The sequence below is a fragment of the Gallus gallus genome, chromosome 23 (genome assembly GCF_016699485.2).
Source record: "Gallus gallus isolate bGalGal1 chromosome 23, bGalGal1.mat.broiler.GRCg7b, whole genome shotgun sequence".
NCBI lineage: Eukaryota > Metazoa > Chordata > Aves > Galliformes > Phasianidae > Gallus > Gallus gallus.
This window is the reverse complement of record NC_052554.1, coordinates 1,428,713-1,455,391: the sequence shown is the minus strand read 5'-3', so window position 1 is coordinate 1,455,391 and position 26,679 is coordinate 1,428,713. Positions and strand designations below refer to the sequence as shown.

At 50.3% G+C, this 26,679-nt stretch overlaps 1 long non-coding RNA gene across 1 annotated transcript; it reads right to left on the bottom strand.

The window, feature by feature from the left end:
• Positions 1-12,634: 12,634 nt before the first annotated feature.
• On the bottom strand, positions 12,635-16,053 carry LOC121107498. The gene is made up of 3 exons (XR_005841681.2): positions 15,419-16,053; positions 14,235-14,491; positions 12,635-13,210 (listed from the first exon to the last, which is right to left on the bottom strand). It is a non-coding gene; the product is annotated as an uncharacterized LOC121107498 (long non-coding RNA).
• Between the last annotated feature and the right edge of the window lie 10,626 nt (positions 16,054-26,679).

Genomic DNA, 26,679 nt, shown 5'->3' with positions numbered 1-26,679 from the left:
AGTGCGCGCCGTGCCCGGCCCTGCGGACCCACTGCCATGTGCTCCGTGTCGGCCTCATTCCTGCCTCAGATCCACGCACACCGACCCTCCTTGCCCTGCCTTCAGAGCTGCAGCCCCATGGCCTCCAGATTGCTTTCCCGAGGTTTGGTGGGACGTGAGCATCCACACGCTTTCCTCTATGACTCCAGCAGACAAAACCCACTCGGTATGTTGAGAGGTCAACGTGGCCAGAGGAAGAACTCCTTTCTGCCTCGACAAGTGGCTGTCATGTTAGCAGACAGTGACACCTTCGGTGAGCCCAGCAGGCCTGATCCTTCCCTAGGTGGCACCCAGCTCCAGGTATGCAAAGCCAGCTTGTCCTTGGAAGGACAAATGCATCCTGGACAACGGCACCACGGTGTAGGTGCTGGCAGCACGAGGCCAACACGGTCTGACACTGAGGATCTGCAATTAGGTTGTCTTCTTCATGTCGCAGATGGAGAAGCCACGGTTACATCGGTGTTATCTGAGAGCAGGTCGGGTTGAGAGGACTGCTTCCAGGTCAGCCTGGGCAGAGGTAGCTCTTCAATACGCTGCAAGGATGCCAGCATGGCACCTTTCTGCTCAGACCTTCCCTGCAAACCAGCACTGAGGCTTTGCCCTCTGCACCTCAGTCACTGTCAGTTGAGTCACTCATGAGTCATTCACTGATTTAGTGAAAGTGAGGAGTCCCTTTCAGGACACGTTCTTCCCTGATATAAATAGAGAACAACTGCAAAATTGACCCCCAAACCACCAACCAGGAGGTGCCCTGCCAGCCCAGCACCCCATCCTCCCACATACACCAATGCAGCTCCTGAGATGTCACAGATGCCTCTTGGACACATCCGAGTGTCGGTGTTAAAGAGGGATCAGCGCTGAGAGCAGCCCAAGCATCCCTGTCACAGCAGCAGAGCTCTTCAAAGCTCCCGGCTCAGCACGCGGTCGGGTTGGTGTCAGCTCGGGCAGCATCTGATCCGTGTGTAATGAGCTGCTGGTGCCTGGTCCAGATGGTGGAGGTCAGGGCCAGGTCAGGACCCGACTGGAGCCGCTCTGTGTGAGCAGCACTTCGTGCAATCGCTTGACAGAGGCCAAGGAAGATTGCAGCCGCCGGACTTGCGCCGTGCAAGTGACTGTAAGTTACCGCTGGCACCTGGGAATGTGGGAGCAGCCCTGCTGCAGGAAGGATGCATCCCTTCTGCTGAGCCCTGACGATGTGTGATTTCCTTTTAAGCCCAAAGCAGCCTTCAGAGAAGCGCTTCCCAGCAGCAGAGCTGGGGCCAGGCCCCTGGGTGTCCATCGGTACCTCTGTGTGCTGCCGGGGGCATCGACTGCAAAATAACCAGTGTGGCCCCAATAACCAGCTGTGTGCCCTGAAAACCTCTACTGGGACGACCCCATAGAGGCTGTGAGGATGGTGTCGTGCTACGAGGACACCAGGCTGACCACCTCACTATGGAAATAAAGGTGATGCTCGTGCTTCAGGTGGACACCTGTGGTCCAAATTCCATTCACGAGGAGGACCCGTGGTGTGAAGAACCCCGGACCTCCACCTCCTGCTGTGCCATCAGACCCGAGAGAGAGGACAGGAGGGGGGCAGAGGTTGGTGCTCTCAGACTCACCTCTCTCCTGGAGATCTCCTGGCAGTCATCTTTTTGGCCAGGAAGGAGGAATAGAGACATACCGACACCACTCCCTGAATGAGACCTCTCTTGGGCTTCCCTGCCTTTTCTGTTCACCCCAGCTCACCAAAAGCACCCAATCTTTTCTTTTCCCACCTCAGATCGAAGCTGACACTTCCTCCATGCCAACGGTGTTTGTATCTCGAGGTGGGATTCCACCTGCAGCCATGAGTCAGGCTCAAGTCATTCGGTTGCTACATGATCTGGCTCCTTCCTCACGTATTTGGATCATTTAGAAATAACTCAGACTCCCAAGAATTATAGTCATTGGCCGGTATAAAGGTATTTTGGGAGACTCAGAATTACCTTCGTATCTGAAAAAGGAAAGAGACAAAATGCTATTGCCAGTTATAAATACAAAAACAAATAGAGACTGTGTGTGCAAGAGGAGTTATACAGCCACTCCACTCGAGATCCACGTGACACTGGTCACTGTCCCAAAAGCAGCACGTGGGGCTGAGGGCTGTAGGACTGAGGGGCTGTGGGGCTGTAGGACTGGGACTATGGGGCTGGGGGTCTGTGGGGCTGAGGGGCTGTGAGGCTGTGGGACTGAAAGGCTGTGGGGCTGTAGGACTGTGAGATTGTGGGGCTGGGGACCTTTGGGACTGTGGGGTTGTAGGACTATGGGGCTGTGGGGCTGTAGGACTATGGGGCTGTGAGACTGTGGGGCTGGGGGCCTTCAGGGCTGTAGGACTGTGGGGCTGTGGGGCTGTAGGACTGTGGGGCTGTAGGGCTGTAGGACTGGGACTATGGGGCTGGGGGTCTGTGGGTCTGTGGGGCTGAGGGGCTGTGGGGCTGTGGGACTGAGAGGCTGTGGGACTGTAGGACTATGGGGCTGTGGGGCTGCAGGACTGTGGGGCTGTGGGGCTGGGGGCCTTTGGCGCTGTAGGACTGTGGGGCTGTGGGGCTGTAGGACTGTAGGACTGGGATTATGGGGCTGGGGGCCTGTGGGGCTGTAGGACCGATGGGCTGCGGGGCTGTATGACTATGGGGCTGTGGGGCTGTAGGACTGTGAGATTGTAGGCCTGTGGGGCTGTAAGGCTGTAGGACTATGGGGCTGAGGGGCTGTAGAACTGTGAGATTGTGGAGCTGGGGTCCTTTGGGACTGTAGGACTGTGGGACTATGGGGCTGTAGGACTATGGGGCTGTGAGACTGTGGGGCTAGGGGCCTTTGGGGCTGTAGGACTGTGGGGCTGTGAGACTGTGGGGCTGTGGGACTGGCTTTTGCTTTCTGACCCATGTGATGCAAAGCTGCTCTCAGCCTCAGATGAGGTGGAGGAACCATGAGTCTGCTCACCCTTTCCAGGCTGCAGTACAGCACTCAGGTGCTGAGCTCATTCCCAAGGCAAGGACTCCGGTCAGGATTCCTAAGCCTCACTGATAAAATGGACTCAGATTGTCAGATCCCCCAACCACCACATTGCTTCACAGCCTTTTTAGACCAGGAGGCACCACCAATATTCTTGGGTATTTCAGAACACCCTCCAGTGATGCTCGTGCTGAACCCAAACATTTGCTTCTGACTTAGGAAAGTCTTCAGGAATACAACCCTGCTTTTATCATTTCTTATTTTTTTTCTTTGATGGATCAATGCACTGCAAAAAATAATAATAATAATAATAAAGAAATAGCTCCGGCTCACGTGTGAGATGTGTACACTATCGTCCTATTATAAAGCCATTGTCATGTTGTTATTGTTATGTTGCCATTTCATAAAATGACTGAAAACACGAAGGTTTGGTGGGAAATGTCTAATCTTGGATGCTTGGGATTATTAACTGGAAAGGACTCACCGCACCATTTCCTGCTATTTTTATTTATTCAGCCACCCGGCTCACAATAGCAGATCATAGAATCATAGAATGAATCACAGAACGGCCTGGGTTGAAAAGGACCACAGTGCTCATCTCATTCCAACCCCCTGCTATGTGCAGGGTCACCAACCAGCAAACCAGGCTGCCCAGAGCCACAGCCAGCCTGGCCTTGAATGCCTGCAGGGATGGGGCATCCACAGCCTCCCAGATCCCATTTCCCAGCAGCATCACAGCTGAGGACACGCGTGGTACGCAGCCACTCCTTTTGTACTGCCTGAGTTCACCACCATTTGGGCAGGAATGGACGGAGGTCTGGAAATACGTCCTCCAAAGAGGGATGGGGAGGATGGTGTGAGAGGTAAAAAGGGAAATGGACACTCCGTGTCTGGGGTGGATAAAGCAAGAAGAAATGGGCTTCAGCTGCACGGAATTGATTCATGGTGGTTCCTGGAAGCCTTTGTAGCAGGATGGGTCATGGAACACTGGTGTGGGTTGCGTGGAGAAGGTGTGGCGTTTCCATCGCTGGGAGCCTTAAGAAGTCAGAATGTCTGACCACAGGAATGTCCGGTGGTTGGTGACCCCGCACACAGCAGGGGGTTGAAACCGGATGAGCACTGTGGTCCTTTTCAACCCAGGCCATTGTGTGATTCTACGACGCAAAGTGAAGGGAACATCTCTCGGGGGTGCGGGGAGCATCCCAGCTGCTGCTGGAGGAGCGTGGGGGCCCTCCTTGCTCACAGCCCGGCAGAATGGGACAATGAAAGTGCAACAGGCACAGCCCATCACCCTCACCACCCTCTGCCAGGGTCCCCTTCCAGTTCCCACCCGGGCAGAGAGATGTGTGGGTTTGCAGTGTAAGGCGGGGTGGAAGCGGGTTGCCTACAGCCACATAAACGCCCGAAACACTCCGTTCTTTGCAAAACCGCGCTGCGAAACGGTCCCGAACCACCGCAGCCCGGAGGTTACAGAAGGACCGCATCCCTCTCCCTCGATGGGACCTCAGAGCCTCGGGAGCCGCAGGGCGGGCGCTGCTGTGTGGGAATCCCCGCATTGCCCTCTAGCGGCCCCGATCCCAGAACGTCCCCCCGGCTGCGGGTGCGGAGCTGCGGAGCGCACGGAGGAGGAGCGCTCAGCCGGAGCTGAGGGCGCACTCGGCGGGACCGCAACGGCTGCGCTGCGCTGAAATCGGGCCCAGCGCACCTCCCCGTCCTTCACAGCGGGTCTCAGCACCGCTGATGCTTACACGGAGTGCTGTGCTTTCAACGCGGCTCAGCTTCCTCCCCACCCCCCCCCTCCCTCCCATTGCCCGCGGTGGTTCGGGCTCTGAGAGGGGTGGGAGCAGCAAAGGGGCCATCCGAGCAGCCGAAGTGATCTCCCGGCCCGGGGAATCTCTCCTCTCCCCGCTCCCAGCCCCGCATTTCTTGCAGTCTGACTCAGTTCGCCCCCCCCCCCCCCCCCCCTTCCAGGACCCTGACGCTGCCTCAGAGCCGCCCCCGCTGATGTAACGCTGTAATTCGAAAGCAGCTGCACTCAGACTAAAGGACAATTATCTAATAGCCAGATTACGATTAATTCTGCTAAAGGGAAACAATTACCCTTTCAGATCTAAATGGAGTATAAAAAGGCAAAGCATTTACAGATGGAGGCTGAGGGCACGCAATTCCCCAGGGCTCCTCTGTGCTGCACGACCTGCTTGCATCTTAGATCTGAACGCGCTGGGCTAACAGCCCCGTCCTGCAGACATCGCTTTCCAGACGGGTTTCCCCATCCCACTGCTCTCCCTGCACCCCAACCCCACACAAAGCCCTTTGCATCCCCAGCATCGCTGCCCTCTGCAACCCCTCCGCCAGCCCTAAGCCTTACACAGACAGTTGGACCCCAAACGCATTTGGACGATCATCACTGGCAATGAGGCGCTGAGCCCCGCGGGAGGAAAGGGTTAAATGATGCAACTCCCCTTTTCACTGCAAATAGATTTCGCTCCGCTCTGCCTGCAATACTGTTTATCAGCAATTGCAGGCTTTAAAATCCGTACTTTACAAGTGCAGCATAACCTGCCAGTTATAATTGGTTGAATTATACCTCATCCCTGATGCAACTCTTGATGACTCTCCGCCTCAGCCAAGCAAACTGATAGGAGACAAGTTTATAGCTCTCTTGGAAAACACAATTATAAATTGCACCCCCGCCGCAAGCCCTGGGAAAGGTTAACTGTTTCACTGCAGATCCCGAGGCGAGGAGGCTTCATGGGGGGAGAAAAAGGTCTGCTGGAGGAGTTGGGATGGATCCAGTGAGAAATAAAGGGGGGGTTTATCCGCGGGGTGCAGCGGGAACGGCTGAGAGCAGTGCTAACGCAGGGATGTCCTCTGAGCCGTGCCCAACCATTGCAATGGGCTGAGCTCTGCACCAAGGTCAGTGCAAGCTCTAATCCCTGCACAGCGTCGGCTGCTGGGGTTTGTGCTGCTTCTCCTGAGCGGTGGCACAGGGAGCAGAGGGCACAAACCCCCCAGGCAATCCCAGGGGCATTTCAGGTCTGCCTCTCCTCCCTTCAAAGCCGGCATTAGTTCCATGTCAAAGCAGAAAGGCATCAGTCCCGAATTCACTCGAGCCATGAGCAGCTGCCTGCCCCGTCACCACTTTGAGCTCAGGAAGCACAGCCCTTCTACAGAAGACCCCACATTCCATCACTCTGAGTCTCCCAGTAAATAAGTGGGATCTTTATTACCCACTTCAGAAACAAATCTGACCGTACCGTGGGGCGCAATGGGCGCACATTGGCCTTAAATCCTTGCAGTGACACCGCTCTGAGTTTGATCTGTAAATGGCCCATAATTAAGCCCAAGATGGAGTTACCCTTGCACGCTGGGAAATGATACATCCTTACCCCTTAATCCTTAAATTGGTTTTACTGAGCCTGCACTGGCGCTCACAAAGCCTGATGGATCCAGGCAGCTGGAGAGCAAAGCTCTGCAAAGCCTCTGCTGGCAGCTCTGGGCCGCCCTGGCAGCCTATTTGTGTGGGCACAAACTGATGGCCCAGAGAACAGCCCGGCTTCCCCAAGTGCTGCTCAAAGCCATTTGCACTGCTGCTCCTGGAGATGTCCTTGAGAGAGGATCTGGCCCTGGCCGTGCCCTAAGCATCACCTCCCAGCAATGCCCACCTCCAGCCACAGCCGGGGCTCCCTCATTCCTCCCAGTGGGGTGAAGAACTGCACCCTGGGCAGAAGACATAGGGCATGGTTGCTTTTCTCGCCATGATGTTTGCACTTGGAAAGCCAATTTCTTGCTCTTGCTTGCTGCAGAGTTTTCTCCTCGGAGCCGTCACTGCGAAAGACTGCACTTTGTTTGCTTAGAAGGGGAGGAAAAACATCAGGGGTTTTCCTGAGCCTCCCTAACCCAGATTTCCCATGAGCTGGGGTGACTCAGCAGCTGCAGGTCGCTCCCAGCCCCATCTCCCCGTGGTGCACCATTTCCCTCTCCTCTCTGCTCCCGCTGACTCAGGGCAGGGAAGCAGCTTGGAGCCGACCAAGCCCTGTCTCCTCTTTTCAGATCCCCTGAAATATGGGCCCAGAAATATTTACAGTCTCTCTGTCTGTCCCTGACCTTCAGCTTTTATTTGCGTACGTAAATTTTGTTCTATTCCAGAGCTACAAGTTTCATATCAGGGCAGTTCAATCTTTATGAGGATAAAGTGTTTGCAGTGCTCTTAAGCTGCTTAACGTAAGCATGTGTGTGAAAGATTAACAGCTTTATAAGTCGGAGCAGTTAAGTGACAATATAAAGAGAAAGGGAAGGGGAAAACATCATCAATCTAAGGCAGCACGAGGAATATTTGAGATGAATTACTGAAGGGAAGGGGCTGCCAACCCAATGCTGTCTGGGGTAACACCACTGTCCAGTGCAGGAGCCCTCTGGGGTGAAGAGCCGCTTTAAAGCATCGCCGTCTCTGGAACCTGGAAAGGAAACTCTCTCATTATCCACTGATATTTATGGCCATCATTTGGTGCTCTGCTCAAGGCAGACGTCTGAGAGGAGGAAGGAAGAGACAGACGCTCAGCACGGATAAATGCGTGCTTCCCAAAGGTGCTGTCAAGCCTGCTGAGCTCAAAGCCAGCCTGCAGCCTGGGGGTGCACCCCAGGGCTCATACCTGCACCCCCGCCCCTCACTGACAGCATCTGCTGGGGACACCCATCCCTCCTTCTGCTGAGGCTAAGGGAAAGTGTTCAGGTGGCTGTGGCACATCTGATGGATCCAGAGACAGCCTCGTTAAAGCATTGATTTGCCCATTGGTGCGAGATGGGGGAAGAGTAGCAAGAAGCATCCGAATATAACAAGAAGATCATGGGATCACTGTGTGTTTGACCGGCACTGAGCATGCACTGCTGTCCCAAAGCTTCTCTGAAGGTCTCAGCTACAAAGCACAGGGTCATGCAAGGACAACGTCTTCTTATGACCTCTGGCAAAGTAGCTGATGTCCGTGCCCTTGATTTGACTCACATGCAGCTGGGGGATGATTGTGCCTGTCTCCCAAGACAGGTGGCTGCTTTATTAATGAACGGTTGCAAAATGTTCTGAGATCCTCTGATGAGGCATCTCTGGAAAGAGCAAAACACGACAGTGCCAATGGAAATTGGCTGTTTGGCTCCAATCGCATGCAGAAAGAGAGCCACGCATCAGAGCTGAGCGCGTGGAACAGGAAACATGAGGCAGGGGGAGAAACCAGGCACGGTACCGGACGTCAGTGAACAAATGCTGGAGCTGTTGTTTGTTGCCAAAAGAAGGCACGTCGGGTTTGTCAGTGAAAGCAGAAGGCTTCATTCGGTTGCGTTGGGAGAGCTCCAAGCCCACCAGGTTGGCTCAGATTCAGCGGGTGGTTATTCAGTGCTGGTTGGACTATGGCTTACATAGCCCTGCACCTGGCGAGGGGTTGACGCTCACCTCACTCTGTCACAGAGGTCTTTCCCCTTGGTTGAACCTGGTTGAACCTTGTCCTTGTGTCCTCAGCTTCCACGAAACAATTAGAATCATAGAATCATAGAATGGTTTGAGCTATAAGGGGCCATTAAAGGCCATTTGGTCCAATCCCAGCAATGAGCAGGGACACCAACAGCTCCATCAGTGCTCACAGCCCCTCCAGCCTGAGCTTGATATCTCCAGGGTTGGGGCACCACCGCCTCCCCGGGCAACCCATTCCAGTGCCTTACCACTCTTATTGAAAAAGCTTTGTTCTTATATCCAATCTCAATCTCCTCTCTGTTAGTTTGAAACCATTTCCCCCTGTCCTATCACCCTGCTAAAGAGTCTGTCCCCTTTCTTACAGCCCCTTCAGACACTGACAGGCCGCTATAGGTCTCCCTGCAGCCTTCCCTTCTCCAGCTGCACAGCCCAGCTCTCAGCCTGGCCTCGCAGGGAGGTGTTCCATCCCTGGGCCCTTCTCTGGATGCTCTCCAACAGGTGCACATCTGTCCTGTACTGAGGACTCCCCATCTGGATGCAGTGCTGCAGGTGAGGTCTCAGAGCAGAGCAGAGGGGCAGATCCCCCCCCCTGCCCGGCTGGCTGCACTGCTTTGGATGTACCCAGTATATAGAATCATAGAATCATAGAATTGCTCAGGTTGGAAAAGATCTTCAAGATCATCAAGTCCAACCTCAACCTAACCATACTACCCTAACTATGGTTGGCTGTCTGGGCTGCGAGGGCACAGTGCTGTCTCATGCCCCGCTGCCATCCACCAGTGCTCCCAGGCTGTGCTTCATCCCTGTGTCCCCCAGCTCATATTCCTCATGGGGATTACCATGACCCAGGTGCAGACCTTGCACTTGCATTTGTTGAACCTCACAAGGTTCTCCTGGGCTCACTGCTCAGCCTGTCTGGGTCTCTCTGGACGACATCCCATCCTTCATAGGCATGTCGACCACACCACACAGCTTGGTGTCATCCACAAACTGCTGAGGGTGTTCTCAATCCCACTGTCAGTGTCACTGATGAAGATATTTAAGAGCTCTGGTCCCAGTACTGACCCTGGAGGGACGCCATTCATCTTCTCAGAATGCTCTGTGTGTGTTCCTGCCTTTCTGTGGTCATCCACACGGATTATCGAGAGGAGTGACAGACATCTGCTGCCTGGAAAGCTGTGCCTGAATAATAACATCCTCTGGAGTGCCATTATTCGAGTTGGGAATGTTTGCGGATGGAGCGTATCTCTCTAGGAAAATGCCCATTCATCAAAGCAGAAATTTTCCTCCAGGGAAGTGCTGTTTTTGACAAACTTCAGCATCGGATAAAAAGACTGAACAACAGTATTTCAATGAGTTCAGAGGACTCCACTTCAGAGGCACTGGAATTTCCTTTTGTGATGAAGTACAGAACTGCAGTAAGACCCAAACAACCAGATTATATCAGAATGGAGTATTTTTGTTTACCCTGACGTGAATGGTTAAAATAGTTTTGAAATACACATTTTGTTGGATTTTTTTCCTGTGATTTTTTTTGTTTTCTTTTCAATTCAGACCAAGAGAAACCTGTGCTGATGGAATAGGAAATCTGACTTCAAAGCAATTCCGAGTCAGATGGCAGAAGAAGTGCCCCAGGCACACAACTGCTGTTAACAGAGGTTGGTGGTGGGAGCAGAGAGGTGTCCAGGGCACAGCAGTGGAGTTCACTGATGTGTTTCAGTGTTTGGTGCGTTATCTAAATGGAACTGGGAGGAATAAACCCCTCACTCTCTTTATGAGGGGAAATCCGTGCTATGCAAGCAATAAAGATAGCCATGAAAGATTGCAGGCTCTTGTTTTCCCACTTCAGCAGGAATACAAACAGTTGCCTTAGGGACTGGAAATCAGTGTGCCATGTGGTGAGCACTTGGCCAAAGTCAGCTTCCAACTACATGGGTGGAAATCCATCTATCACCAAACCTTATCAATATCTTATCAATACCTTATCAAACCACCTTAGGTGGTTTGATATTTCTAAGGCAACTGTGGTGTCAAGGTGTATATGCACCTCCATTTCAATCTAGTTCCTCTAGATTTGTTGCCATGTGACTGAGACCAAAATTTGGTGAAACATTGCATAGGGAAGGGAAGGGAAGGGAAGGGAAGGGAAGGGAAGGGAAGGGAAGGGAAGGGAAGGGAAGGGAAGGGAAGGGAAGGGAAGGGAAGGGAAGGGAAGGGAAGGGAAGGGAAGGGAAGGGAAGGGAAGGGAAGGGAAGGGAAGGGAAGGGAAGGGAAGGGAAGGGAAGGGAAGGGAAGGGAAGGGAAGGGAAGGGAAGGGAAGGGAAGGGAAGGGAAGGGAAGGGAAGGGAAGGGAAGGGAAGGGAAGGGAAGGGAAGGGAAGGGAAGGGAAGGGAAGGGAAGGGAAGGGAAGGGAAGGGAAGGGAAGAGAAGAGAAGGGAAGGGAAGGGAAGAGAAGAGAAGAGAAGAGAAGAGAAGAGAAGAGAAGAGAAGAGAAGAGAAGAGAAGAGAAGAGAAGAGAAGAGAAGAGAAGAGAAGAGAAGAGAAGAGAAGAGAAGAGAAGAGAAGAGAAGAGAAGAGAAGAGAAGAGAAGAGAAGAGAAGAGAAGAGAAGAGAAGAGAAGAGAAGAGAAGAGAAGAGAAGAGAAGAGAAGAGAAGAGAAGAGAAGAGAAGAGAAGAGAAGAGAAGAGAAGAGAAGAGAAGAGAAGAGAAGAGAAGAGAAGAGAAGAGAAGAGAAGAGAAGAGAAGAGAAGAGAAGAGAAGAGAAGAGAAGAGAAGAGATTACAGCTGATGGGAGATTTTCAGTTAAAGGGTTGCTTCCCCTTTCACCCTTGGAAATGAAATATTTTGAAAGTGAAGCTTTCTTTGGGAAAATGCGTTGGTTTCAGTGACACCTGTAGGGACAAGGTGAGGACTGTGTATCTGTTTCCACCGAAAGCCCACTTGGCCCATTCTGTTTTTCTTGGGTTTTTTTTCCAGATCTCAACTTGGAGTCCCAGGTGGCCCTCCAGACTGTCAGCTCCTGCAGGGACAGTTTCCAGCTGTCTTTTCGCTTTTGAGAAGTGTTGGTTTCCTGATTTATAAGAGGAAGAACAGATTTCAAAACTTTTTTACAGGGTTGAATCCTTTCTTTTTTTTTTTTTTTTAAGCCAGCTCTCACCATCCTGGGAACAACCCAGTTCTCTTTATTATGTTAATACATCTCCAATGGCCAACTCCATGGGAAAGGCAAGTTTAAACCAAAAGCTTCCAACATGTGAGCACTTACTCTTGCAATATTAATGATCGCTTAATAAAGTCTTCCTTTCCCCCCTACAAACGCACTCTGCTTCCTTTTGAGATTTTTTCATTGTACATAAAAAATGAGAGCCTATTGCCTGCATGTCAAAGCAAAGATCAAGAGGTGACAACCTTGACTTTAATGTTGCTGAATATATGTTTAATGCAATGGTCAGGGTGAGTATTTCCAAGTAGAGCACTCAGCAGCACACCCAGCACACATATCTCCAGCTGAAACTAGATAAATCCTAGCTAAAATAAGATGCAAATTTTTAACATCTCAGGAGTCATTAATTACTGAAGTAGCTTCCCAGGTGAAGAGTTAGACACAGATTATCTGGGCATCGTGGGGTTCTCCAACTGTTTTTTTTTACATCTAGGCAAATTGGAGTCTGAGTTGAAATGAAGCAAATGGTTCAGACTTCATCCCAGTATTTAGAAGAGAATTGGCCAACTGCTAATTTCAGCAAGCACAAAAGGAAAGACTGGGATATCTGGAGGGATTTCTTCTCCCAGAGAGCAGCGATGCTGCCCAGGGAGCGGTGGGGTCACCGTCCCCCATGGTGACCCCCACGTCCACATGGAGGTGTTCCAGAGCTGTGGGGATGTGGCACTGAGGGATGTCGTTGGTGGGCATAGTGGGGGGTGGGCTGGGTTGGTGGGGAGCTTAGTGGCCTTTTCCAACCTTAATGATTCTATGATTCTTGAACTGTAATTATTTACAGGTGGGGACTCAGCTTCTGTGCACCTTTGGTTTGTTACACCCAGTCAAATTCCTTTTGTTCCCAGAGTTCTGTCATGACAGAGTAGCTCTCACTGATAGGAGACCTCACATCTATCGGGACATTTTCTATAAGGTCCAGGTGCAGTTGATGATTTTAATTCCTTGTCTTTACCCTCAGCTTATTTAGAAGAGGATCCCACTTCGGTGGAACTGAATTTTAAACCTAAATTTCCATCATTGGCCTATCATTAATGTATACTTATTGTTTCAGTTAGTATTTTAATGGGTATAAAGCCAAGAATAACTCCTTTACTGTACAAGCAACACAATCCCCTGTCAGCAAATCCATTCAGACAATAATACCCACTTAGGGTATTATCCAGTGGGCCACATTATCTGGTGTTCAGTATTGTGCCACTGAATTTTGAAGAAGAAAAAAACTTCAAGTTATTCACGTTTCAGAGTTATTTATACATTTCATAGGGGATGCCCCATTCCTGGAGACATGCAAAGTGGGGCTGAACACAGCTCTGAGCACCTGATGGAGCTGTAGGTGTCTCTGCTCATTGCAGGGGGGTTGGACCAGGTGGCCTTTAAAAGTCCCTTCCAGTTCAAATGATTCCACGATCCTATGATTCTGTGCAGGGTGTGCTTCTCAGAAGATTACCTTCAGGTCTGTCAGTTGGCTTCGCCCACAGCTCCTGGTCATTCTCCACCAGCAGAGATCCAGGAAAGTCATCCTGAAACATGCACACATTTTGCAACACCATTTTCTGTTCCTTGTAAAAGGTCATAGGCTCTGAGAGTGCCCTTGCACCTGCCCCTGGAATTTCCCTTGGAGAACTTGCTCCCACAGATGCCACCCTGCCCTCAGCCTCCCTCCAGCATCCTATCTGTGTCCTCATAGGGGACATGGTGGGATGAAGGGCTCCTGTACTCCGGGATGGATGCCAGCCTTGTGCCCCAGCTCAGCCTGCCCTCCTGCCCTTCCTCCTCCCCAGCAGATTAACAGGGCTCTGGAATAAACAGCAGTGATAGCACCAGGAACAAAGTGCTTGAGGGGTTTTCCCACATCTCTCCCTGGAGCATTTCAAAGGAGCCCACTGCAATATCCTCTCCCCTCCGTGCCCTGAGCACGATGTCCTTGGGCAGTGGGGTGCTATGCCCCATACTGCCTTCTCCACCATACCCACCCACTGCCATCCACCAACCTACGTACAGACATGCAACCCTGACCCACTCCTGCTCCTGTTGTCCTGCCAGGATCAGGATTTTATCCCAGCAGCTCTGCGAGTGACACTTTTCCTCTGGGGGAACCATTTTTTTTTGCAAGGGATTGGTAGCAAGGATGGCGAGAGCTGCTGGGCCGTGCCACCAGCGAGGTCAGGATGTGCGAGGTTGATGGTTGGAAATACCCTGACATTTCTCCCCATCTCTGTTCCTGGGGCTGCAGTCAGACTTCTCACGACTTCTGCATTCTGCCTCCAGCATCGGCACTCCGGGGACTCGCAGGGCTCAGCTGCCTGCGGCGTGCAGCTGCACCCAGGGCATCTCAGCAGTTCACTTCTCCCAGCCCTGAAGTCCCCGCCGTGGCGACAGTGATATATTTGCTACCAGTATACACCCACGATTTAGGTTTTAATGGTAGCTTGCTCTCTCTGGGCTTTGTCTCTGCCTGGGAGATCCTCCAGGGGCTCCTTTCTCTCGGAGGTGAGATGGGTTTTGCTAAGGATATGCTCTCCTGGAAAACAGCCAGGATTTTACCTCTTACAGTGGAATAGTAGCCCAAGATGTGCTTGTTTGCCCTCCCGTCATGGATGTGCCTGGTGCCAGCAGAAGCCCCGTGCTCCAAAGGCCAGCGCTCCTCCTTGCTGCAGTCTGCCTTCAGAGGAGCTCTTGATGAGCAGCTCCCTGCTGGCAGCAGCTGTGCCTCTGCACATCTCTCCCTTCCTGAGGGGTTCTCTTTCATTTTAAAAGATCTGAGACTTTCCTTGGGGTTTGCATTTGTTCACAGGTTGCCTCTGGGAGAGTCAGAAATAGGGAAAGAAGCAAAGGGGAGGGAATGGAAATGTTGTGTCCCCTGCTTGCTCCGGGCAATGCTGGGGGAGGCACGGGCAGTGTGGGTGGTTGAGAGGAGATGGCATAGGGGCACCTTGTTTGGGGGAGTGCTGGGAGCAGTGGAAGGGAATGGGGCTGTCCTGACCCACAGGCAGGATGAGGGCAGCGATTTCTGAGAAACGGGGCTGTTGGACCCCAAAGTTGCCAGGGTCTGCCCACCCCCCAGTGCTCCGTGCAGGGTGAGGCTTCCTCAGAACCTGTCATCAGCAGACTTATGAGTCAAGTGCAGTGTTCCCGGTGCCGTGAGGCTGGCTGCTCCCCGGGAGCCTGCCTGCCCTCGAGGTGGCAAGCTGCTGCTCCTGCCCTTGGAGCAGAGCCAGCTCCACAGCATTACAATTTAATTAAATTACTCCAGCAGCTGCGAGGGAAGGAGCTTTAACATGAGAAAGAAAAACAAGGGCTTGGCCCTTCATGCTCCGCACCCAGGAGGGTGCTGTGAAATTTCCCCCCGGGCTGCACCCTGAATTGGGATTCCAATTCAGGCAGAATGAGAGGCCAGCATCCCTTAGGCTGACATGGGGCTGAGGGCACTGATGTGAGGCCCAGGGCAGTCAGATGGTTCCCACCCTCACGTCTCTGGGAGATCCTTGGAGAGGCCTGGATTTGGCCTAAGTGCTTCTTATGGATCTCTTCCAGCTCAGGATATTCTATAATTCTCTCTCTCTTCAGTATATCCGTGTCCATCCCACCATGGACACGGATAGCAAGGGTGATGTGGGGATGAAGGCACTCTAAATGGGCTGAGGTGGGTTTTCATCACACCAACAAAGAAAGGGAGAAGGGAGAGGATGAAATAAGGAGTTGGAGTAAGCCCACATAGACACACATACCCTCTCCATCTCACTCAGGCCAGCGCGTTGCCTGGCAGCCCTTCCAGAAGGGACAAATCCAGAGCTCCTTTATTAGCTAGATGCTGCTTCCTCGGCCTAAATTCTTCTGGAAATTAACAAGACCTTGAGGTTAGAAGCACATCAATTAACTGGTGGTGGTGATGGTATCTCTTCATTCCTGATTTGGGTGGGGGAGTTGTGGAGGTGGTTGAGGCGCTGGGCGTCAAAGTGCAGCCCTCCCTTCTGCTCCCCATCTCTCTGCAGATCCACGAATCAGCCATTACCCCATGAAGCAGACATTGACTTCCAGATGTGGCTCCGACTTGTCCGATGGGACTACAGCATATCAGCATTCACACGCAGAGTGCCATTCTCACACCATGAACGTGCACCAGAGAGAGCCGTGGGCCGCTGTGTGATGCAAAGGATGGGCACTCCAGGTGGCACCTGAAGGTGATTTTCATTGGCTTTCATTGGAAGGATGCTGCAGCTTCAAGTAAGGGGCTTCAGTGGCTGCATGGGGAAGGTCATGGGCATGTCATGGGAAGAGTCCATCCGAATGGGCTGACCCAGATCTGAGCTAGCTACCAGCCTGCAGACAGAGGTCTGCTGCTCCAGACACTCCTGTCACACACAGAAACATTCATGATAAGGACAGGCAATTAAAGCCATGGATGGAAGAATAATTATCCACGAGCAGGAAGGGAAAAAAAAAAGGGAAAGGACCTTGATATAACATAAACATCATAAAAGGCCATAAAAGAAAAGCAAAGGGAAGTGTAGAGGAGACTGAAGGTTGGCAGCAAATCTACATAAACAGAAGGAGCCAGTCTGGAACGGTCTAGAAAAAAGAGGTTTATAGATGGACTGAATTGGAGATTGGATGAAGCTGAGATGAAAACAGGCAAGGAGATAGATTGTCAGGCTGGATGACAGCACAGAGCTGCAGCTCACAGCTGTGGAGCTGGTGCAAATACCACGGTGAGGGCTTCCAGAGAGATGAGTGAGTAGGACTGAGGTGCACTGGGGGGACTGTCCCCTCTGCCCCCTTCACTGTCCTCATGCCCAGGAGGGGGTGGGCACACGGTGAATTGGAGCCTCCAGGCACTGAGGGCATCAGCCTGGAGCCACAGGGAGATGCTGCTGGTGGAAGGTTGGGAGCACCTCCAGCTACTGCAGGAGCCAAACATTTCTCATGCCTCATGTGCTCTTATTAACACCTCCACACGCAACAGAGCTGCAAGCAAGGTCTTCCTAAGCTCTGCTAATTATTAAACGTACTTCTGTTAAGCTTAACTAGACGTGCTTGTCAACTGCTGGCAGGAAGAGAATAGTGGGAGAGACTTGTAAACACGCTGTGATGACTAAGTGAAAGCACTGCCAAGATTTCAAAGCACTGGAGCCTGCTGCCTTCAGGTGTCGTTGTCTACCTTGTGTTCCAGCCTGGCAGTCACATTGGTCAGCATGGATATCTGTATTCCCAGATGAGGTTTGGGAGCCTTGCAGGGGCTGCTCTGAAAAGAGTCTTTCAGTGCTATTGCTCCTCATTCCTGCTGTTGGCCACAGTGAGATCAGTGACTCACAGAATGGTTGGGTTGGGAGGGATCTTATAGATCATCCAATCCCACCCCCTGCTGTGGGCTGTTTGCTCCTCACAAAACCAGGCTGTCCAGAGCCCCATTAATGGCCTTGGGCACCTCCAGGGATGGGGCACACACAGATTTCTGTGCAATTGGTGGTTAAGGTTGTTTATAACAATCTTCACATTCTCGGAAGGCCCCTTCAGCTTCCCAGCACCCATGCTGGCTGCAACACACTCCTTTATCTGCCTATCTGTCGTACTTTGTGACATTGCTCTGTACAGGCAGTGCCATTTCTCTGCTCACTGGTGTTTTAATAGCACCTGAATACTTGGTCATACAGGATTGGATGGGCGGAGCTATTGGGAACACTTGTGGTCATATTTAGAGAGAAAAAAAAAAGGAAAGAAAAACAAATCCTAACCCTGAACTTAACCCTAACCCTCACCTGTACCCTGAACTTAACCCTAACCCCAACCTCAAACCCAGCCCCAGTGCTAACTCTAACCTTAACCCTGACCCTAACCCTAACCCCAACCCCAACCCCTACTCTAACCCCAACCCCAACCCCCTACCCCAACCCTAATATGTATTAGCTAGCTAAAAGTTTGTGAACACCTGAACCATTTCAACCATCAGTTCGTAACTGAGAATTGCTGTGGCATCCTGCCACAATCCATTTTTGACCAATATTTCTGATAATTCCAAAGAAAAATCTGCCCTTGCTCTGGCTTTGAGGTCTGGAGTAGGCTTTTTCTCTTTTCAAATCCACATGCACACAGTAGTGCCAGCAAATAGCAGCACACGATGAAGGATGGAGCTGAAGATGAAGAGTTGTTTCTTCCTCCCATGGTTTCTGCTGCAGGTTGCTCTTGGCTCCATTCCCCCCACCAACCAAATAGGCAGCACTCCAGTTTCTCTGTTCCAGGCAGAAGTGAGGCTGATGAGATGATGCAGTTGAGTTGGAAGGGACCCTTAAAGGCTGTCTGGTCCCACTCCCCTGCAATGAACAGGGACACCCACAGCCCCATCAGTGCTCAGAGCCCCTCCACCCTTGGGTGTCTCCAGGGATGGGGCACCACCACCTCTCTGGGCAACCTGTTCTATGTCTTTCTACCAAGTTCTGCAATCAACTCGTCAATATGAGGTAAGATAGAACGGGAGTAGCAACGTTCCCAGCTAAGTTGCACATTTATTGAATGCAAAGCCTGTTACAGAGCAGCACTGGGGTTGGACCAACAGCAAAACAACTCCAACTGGTTTGCACCTCCTGCATATTTTGGGGCACCCGGTGTATAGTATAAATAGCATCTATCAAGCTGCACACTGACCCAGAAAAATAGTAAGAGAAAATCCTGCAAGTTCTTAGCATGGCTGAGCAAGTGCTGCTGCTGGCACATCCACACCCCCAGTTCCTCTATTAAGACATTTCATTTTCCTGCATTTTTTACAGGAAAAAAAAAAAAAAAAAGAAAGAAAAAAGAAAGAGAGAGATGGGGAGAGGAATTGCTCTTGCTTTATAACGTTAGCATTTAAATAGCCTTAATTAGGCATGGGATGGATGGGCACGTGCTGCTGTTTCTGCTGCTGGTTTTTTTCACTTTGAGACAATGTTCTACCAGAGCGGATGACGGCACTGCAGCCCTTTGTGGTAGAAAAAGACAGACTTTTTTTTTTTTTTTTTTTTTTTAAATACAAAATGCATAATTTATAGGTTGTCAGAACTCAAAAGGCAAAGCTGAAAGCCGTAAGGCGGGCTCCTATGGTGATGCATTTGTAGTTTTGCTAAGCTTCATAGAAGACTTTGCAGATACAGCTGCATGGGAGCATCCTGTCTTGTCCTTGCCAGGGCTCCCGGTCAGGGGAAATGTTAACACGTATCAGATAGGGGGCACAGGGATTAGGAGACACTCTGCACGATGTGCTGTGCAAACTGCTTATCTCTGCATGAAGTTGGCCATTCACACCCCTTCCCCCGAGCAACCCGAGGACCTGATTCACGAGAAACCACCGTGCTTCTGTCCCATTGTGAGCAAAGGGCGCGGATTTGGGGCAGCAGTGGAAGCAGCTGCTGATAACCCGGGGAGCAGTGTCTGCTTGGAGAGCTGTGGAGGCGGCTGGCAGTCATAACAGTGCCCAGAATGGCAGGGGAGGGCTTTTATTTTAAGGTTACTCTGTGCAATGTCACACAATAATATACACTCCCGCGATAAGGAATGTTAATAATACTCTGCTTTCTGCCAAGAATAGAGTCCCTATCTACAAACTCCACTGCTCTAATCAAGTGAAACAAAGGCAAATATATGAAAACAACAAAACCAGCAGCTCGGGAAGCATTTGGATCCAGGAAATACTAAATATTTAACTTGTGAGGCCCAATGCATCCTGGAATGTATGGGGCACTCCAGAAACAGCGAGCCATTGTCTGGGAGCCACGATGGGAACCCCACAGCACAGCCATGCCCTGTGGGGCACCGGGCTGCTCCGGTCACTGATCACAGTGTAATACACAAACACAAGCCTGGAGTATCCTGGACACCTACATAACATTAAAAATAAGCATAACAGCAGGGCTAACCCACCCGTGAAATTTAGCACCTCAGGTTCAGCTGAATGAAGTCCCCCCCAAAAACACCTTGGGTAAGATTGGTGAGTCTGGGTTCTGGACCACAACAACACTTTTGCATCTGTGTTGCATGAACCCAGTAAATCCAATCCCACAGCCAATGTATGGGCATTTCAATGGCAAATTGTCCCCATGTCTCCAACAGCTCAGCACTGACACAGTGAGAAGGCCTGGAGGAGATGCTAAAACACTGAGACACCTATCCATGTTTCACTGCTTTTATAAATATGTGCATTTTATTTTATTTTTTTTCAAGAAAAGAAAAACAAACTCCTGGTAGTGAGTAGAGTGGATTTTGCCTGCTTTGCAAAAGTTCACCCATTGTTCAAAGCAAACTCCCCTGTCCAACGTAAACAGGGGCTCTTAAAAACATTCTCATCCAAAACAATTGCCATGACTTTTGATGTTTTCACGGTCCTTGCTCTCCCCTACTGTTTGATCATTATGTTTTATAATATTTTTTCCCCTTCCTCACAGGCCCTGTTCCAGGTGCCCCTTCTCTGGAATTCGTGGCTTCATCATCCAAGCTCCTGTATTCAGTGAGATACAATGGAAAGAATTTCTTGGCATTTATTTTGACTTAAATCCTCCCAACTCTCTCCTGTTTGCACAGCCTCTTTCCCTCTGCATAGCTCACAGATCTCCCAGCATCCAGGCTGAAAGAGCTGAGCTCCAATGGATCTTCTCCTTCCCTACCGAGAATCCCCTTTGGAGCTGTCCTGCAGGCCACCTCTTCCTTGGCATTCAGTAGGAAACTACTGAACACTTCATTATCATCACTGTAATGAACCTTCTACAGGGTAATAGGCTCTGTAAACCCATAACTTGGGTTTTATTTCATTGTTTTGTTGCTGTTTTCTTTATTCACCCCAGACATTATCACTTAAGAGCCACACAAGAACGGTCTAACACTGGGTGATAGGGCTTGGAGCACTCAAAACAGCCTCTTCTGTTCTAGTGGAAAAATAAAAAGAAAAGAAAAGAAACACAGTCCCAGTGCACTTGAAGACTTTTGTTCAGAAAAACAACAAATCTGTTTAATTATAGAGGGATAAGAGAAGAAGCAGGCTCAAGGACTTAAAGGTGATAACCTAAAAGGCACATGTTATGCTCTATCCAGTAAAATCAAAGTAACTCGTCAATAGGTGCTAAATCTTTGGGATTTTCTGTGAATACATCGCTCTCAACTGAGTGTTGCTCAAGATTAACACAGCTCGGGAGACCTCGAGGTATCCAGGAGGCTTCGGGACTGTCTGAAGAAGATGGAACTTGGGTGGCCATCCACATGGCTCAGTGCAATGGGCTGAGCATCGCCACCAAAAAACCCCAAATGCCACCTGCAGAAAGCTCAGACGGAGCGTGCTGTCACCCATGGGAGCAGAAGGAGTGTGACCAGGGGAGGGATGGAGGCTCCAACTCCTTTTTCCCATCTTGGCTGTGCAGACTGCCATGCGTGCACCCAACACACGTCCAGCTCTGTGCTGCTCTGAGCAGATAATAAATGATTTAGACCCAGCTCCTAATTTCCAATTTAACTCTTAGTCATGTAGTAATTAAAAAAAAAAAAGAAAAGAAAAAGGATGGGGAAAAAAAAAGGGAAAAAATCTAGTGTTTCTTTTAATTGGGACAAAGCAGAGCAGGCCTGTGGGGCCTTTCCTTAATTCACTCCCTGAACAATGTTCACTGATCAGGACTAGAGATTCAATTAAGTACCTTGGGGTGGTAATTCACAAAGACAAAATAAGGAGTTTGCAGATAATTTGTCTTCCCTTCCATCCCAGAACTCTCCTGCTGAGCAACACGGGCTCTGCCTTTAATTGGCAACATTAATACAATTAAGATGGTAATTTTGCCCCCATTTGCTTCTGCATTACGAAGTATCTCCCTCCACATCCCTCAACACATTTTACTCTGTTAAATTCTATCATTATTTCTTTCCTTTGGGCTAACAGGCGAGCCAAAGCCTTGCCTTCAGACATCACAGCTCCTTGGAGCAGAGGGCTCACAGTCCTCCTGTCTGTTAAATTTCCACGCAGAAGAAGAAGCAGAGGTCCAGGGAGGGGCAAATAGAGATGACACTTTATTTGGATTCAATCACAGCATTAATGAACGCCTCTCCGATGCACTGGACACATGGCAGCAATTAAGAGCAAAATGGAAAAATGATTATGGTGTGAAAATGTCCCAGCGTATCTCCCTGCCCCAGGACAGCCCCAGCACTCTGCACAGACCCTGCTCCCCAATTCCCACTGAGTGGTCTCAGCATCAGTTCCCATTGCTGACTCAGCTCTTTTTATCCATCGCATCATGAAGCGTTGGCAATGAGGATGAAGGGGAAGGAAGGTCTCTCCTTGGGCAGTGCAGACAGAAAGGAAAAGAGCACTGGCTGCAGGGCTGAGAGCAAGGTGAGGCCGTGGTTTAAAGGAGAAACAAGGTGCAGGTGAGTTGCAAATATGGACATGGATCATGGAGCAGCAGAAGAGGACTCTCACCCAGGAGTGTCCCCATTGAAGCCATATGGGTCCCTTTCTCTGCCCCAACCTCAGGAGCGGTGCATGGCCTGGGCTATTTCCTGCCCATGCCCCAGAAGCTATTCTTGGACTAAGAGATCTAATAAATTCATGACTGCAATCAATTAATCATGTGCCAGAGCCCAGACACTCCTGAGTTTCCATGGTGGAGGTGATGCTACGGTGAGTGGCAGGTGAGAGCAGTCAGGTGGGACGTTTCTGTTGGCACTCCTGAATCTGCTTCTGGTCTGCACTTACTCAGTGCTCAGAAATGCCAAACGAATACATACATTATTTTTACACTAATAGAGGATGGGCCTGGCTTCTCTTTCATCTTCCACACACAAGTCTGTAGCAGTCTAGGACAGGGCAGATAGGGCAGGTAGATTTGAACACTACCCACCCACGTGGCCCCTGGCATGAGGGAAACATGCTGTGTTGCCCTGGGCTTTGCCTCCTCAAAGCTCTCCTTGGTGAAAGGAAGCCATTGAATTTGCTTTTCCTCCTGCCCAGTTAGAACAGGGATTTTCTGGAAGCCAAACAAAGGCAATGGAGATTGTCTGTGATGATAAAAAGGGTACAGTCTGAACAAGCAGGAAGCTAGGGGGGGAATGAGACTGAAATGTGGCAAGTAAACAAAGCCATTTCTATTTCATGCCTTGCTGAGGAGGAGGAAGAGCTGGAGGTGCTGTGAAGGTTTGTCTCTATGAACAGTGGTTTGGGAATTGTGGCAGTTCCCCATGAGATCTGGGGGAAGTTTTGATCCAAAGCCACCAGAACTGGTTTCCCCACCAGCCAGGCTGATGTAGAAACCCAATGCCAGGAAACTGCTGTCACCCCTTCACAGATGGAGGAGCAGAACAAACACAGATTTTGCACAAGATCCCAAGAGAAGAGAGGTCCTGAACTCTGGCCAGCTGGGGCCAACCCCGGGTTCTCCTCCCAACCTCCCAGTCCTGCAGTCAGCAGCGGAGCTGCAGGAAGGAACATGATTTAATCTCTTCCTACCTCGAAGCTCCCATACTGATGGACGAACACCAAGATGGCTGAGGGCACCTGTGGGTTAAATACCTTGGCACGAGAAGAGACAAAGAACAGCTCTTGGTGCAGCAGGGCACTGCTCACGAGCCAAAGTGCCTCCAGGAGCCACCCCAGCTTGTGCCTGTCATTTAATGGGGATCTGGCTGCTACTGCTGGAAAACTGGGCTGTCCTCATCCATTTGAACATGCATCCACCAAGAGAGCAGAGTGTGATTCTGAAGCTCACAAACTGTACATGCAGCAGATGTGATGGAGATGGGAGGTTGGGCAGGTAGCAGGGCCTCAGTGGTCTCTGTTGCCTTCCTCATGGGGCCAAAGATTACCCGGCTGTTCCCAAACCAATAACAACCCAAGGTACCCCGGGATACTGCTCTTCTAGTGACAGAAGCATTCCTGAGGACCCTGAGTAGTAGCATGGCTATGTGCAAAGCGATGAGAAGAACTACAATCTGTGTCCTGCCCTCTGTGTCCTTACACCATGCTCTGACCTCGAGCACATCAGCAGTGCTACAGGATCAGCAGAACACAGAATCATGGGATCATTAAGGTTGGAAAAGATCTCTAAGATCGCCCAGCCCAACCCCAACACACCCCACCATGCCCACTGCCCACGTCCCCCACTGCCACATCTCCATGGCTCTGGAGCACCTCCAAGGATGGTGACCCCACCACTCCGTGGGCGGCTGTGCCAATGCATCACTGCTCCTCCTGAGCAGAATGTTTCCTAATATCCAACCTGATCATTGCTCTGCATGTGGCTTTCTCCTCAAAGTGAGGTCAGGGTGAAGATTTTAGGCATCATTTTCAACCTTCTGGGCCCTGCGACTGCCTCAAGGTCCTTCCTTCTCCCTGGGTAACAGCTGAGCTGAAATCAAAGCACTTCTCAGAAATTCTAGATACAAAAACCAAATTGTTGAGTCTGCAGCTCTTCTCTCTACCAAAACCCGCACCTTTTGCCTGCCCTAGATTGGTTGGATTCCCAACTTCCTGATCCTCCCTTGCCTGATGGATTGCAGAGCCTTTAATGGGTAAATGTGTAAACCACAAACAGTGAACATCTCACCACCCAACCAGAGCTCCTCAAGCCTGCTCCAGTGCCCAGGTGAAGGCCACGAGCTGTGCAGAGTAGAAGCACTGGTGGAGATGTTTCAAGTCATGTTGCCCCTCTCTTCCAGAACTGAGAACACTGGATATAGGTTGGAAGAGAAATGAATGGTCTTTCAGCTGGAGGAGTCGTCTCCCCTCACTTGGTACTGGCACAGATGATGGCTCAGAGCAGGGGATAACCAGCCCAAAGGAAAGCTGGCATAAATTGGTGCAGGACTGGGGAATAAATGAAGCAACACTCATTCACCATTTCATTTTCTCCATGACATTTGGTGCTTGTCTCTGGTCAAACATACTAAATGAGGATGGTAGCATAGCATACCAAACAATATTCTTTCTATTTTCCATACAACTGCTTTTCCTCATGCTCAGGTCTGCTCTGCTTAATGGACAAAGGGGCCCTGTGTTGCTGGAACTCAGCAGAGACAAAGAGTTTTGCCAAGTCAGTGATTTCTGCACTGCAGCTCTGAGCTCACAGAGGCCACTGGGCACGTTCCTTGCAGACCCGGATTTCTCCTTTTCAAGCAGTTTCCTCCTAATCAGCACAGTTATATATTTTGGCCTTTCCCCTCTGTTTCCTGTTGGCTTCCTTCTCTCCAGCAGCAGCACTGCAATCTGATGAGCTCCGCTCGTTGCTGTGTTGGTCCTCGGCTCTGCCAGCTCTCCTTCCCACCCCACTGATGACTGCAATGTGCTCCGCTCCCCTTCCTGCTGCTGTCCTTTGGCCCCTGAATGATGAGGGCTTTGGATCCCCTCCAGAAGGTGATGCTGGAGAACAAGGACAGCAGTGATCCCTCGCAGCCCACAGCTGAAGCACAGGCAGTATTTCTTCCACGTGCCTGTGCATCAGCTCCAAGGGCTGAATGTGATTTCTGGCACAACGGCCTCGATTCTCAATTGTTTCCTTAAGAGAGATTCCATTTGGAAATGTGATTTATGATTTTAGAAAGGAAAGCTATGAGCTCACCCAACCTGCCAAGTGGGGCAGAGGAAGAGAGATGCCTATCTATCAGATAGCAGCCGCTTGCTGGGTGTCAGTGATCGCCAAGTGGTTGCGCACAGACACATATTTGCACACACAAATTCAGAGGGCTTAGCCTACTGTGTCACCACGGGATAAATATGTGAATGGTCCTTTCCAGTGTACATATCATGGCCTAGAATCATAGGAGGTTGGAAAAGACCTCTCAGATCCCCAAGTCTAATCCCACCCCACTCCCACCATGCCCGTTGACCACATCCCAGAGAATGAAATAATTGCAGGCAAACAACTCAGCTTACAGACATCAAAAATCTGCTCAATATATCACTATGAAAAGTTATTTGAGGATCTCACCCCCCTCCCCCCACCCACCCACACACAAAAGGTGACTTGGTTAAACAACAGTAAAAGGGCTATTCTTAGAAAGGACAAGTCCTTCAATAGAGGAATTCATGCCTCGGTGGGGAAAACATGAACCACCACAAACTCTGGTGAGATAAGTGCAAAAGCAGTAAGATATGACAAAAGAGGCCTTAAAAACAACTTGCTAATGTTGTTAATAGAGCCAACAGAAACTTGTCGCAGTACATCAGAAGCTGGGAAACCGCAGCTGTGTTGGTTTAAATAAGGATGGTTGGAGTAGGGAAAGGTCACTCATGGAAGACACGTCTCTGTAAGAAAAAATACATTGATTACTTGCATTGTTGTTTATTTACTTCCTTGATACTCAGGTATTTACTCCCTTGAAGCTCAGGCTTATGAATACAATCTAATATTTCTTTATTACAGATGAATGTAAAGAACTGTTGTAGCCTGAATTGTCAATGGAATGGATGAAATGATCAAAAACGATTTACCAGAATGACATAATATTGACTTACGCATTTCCAGGGTTCTCAAATGTGAAATTCCTGACTAACTACTGAAATGCACAACACAGCACTTGTATTAGCCTCACTAATGAATGAATGGCGATGTGGGAAAGCAGATGTTTGGGAAGTGCAAAGGAATTTTTTGAATGACGGGCACAAAGCAATGTCATGCAGTCTCAGTAAATGCAAAGTAATGATCATGAGAGGGTTAGAAAACCCCATCACCTAATGGTTAGTGCAGATGGAGGAACTGTAAACTGTTACTCCCCAAAACAGATTTGAAGAGGTCATTGTTCATAGACTCATAGAATCATAGAATGGCCTGGGTTGAAAAGGACCACAATGATCCTCTGGTTTCAACCCCCTGCTATGTGCAGGGTCGCCAACCACCAGACCAGGCTGCCCAGAGCCACATCCAGCCTGGCCTTGAATGCCTGCAGGGATGGGGCATCCACAGCCTCCCTGGGTACGTTGGGTCCCCATTGCAGTCCAGCTCAGAGTATGGCACCATTACCTGTTCTGCAACGGGAGAGGATTGCACTG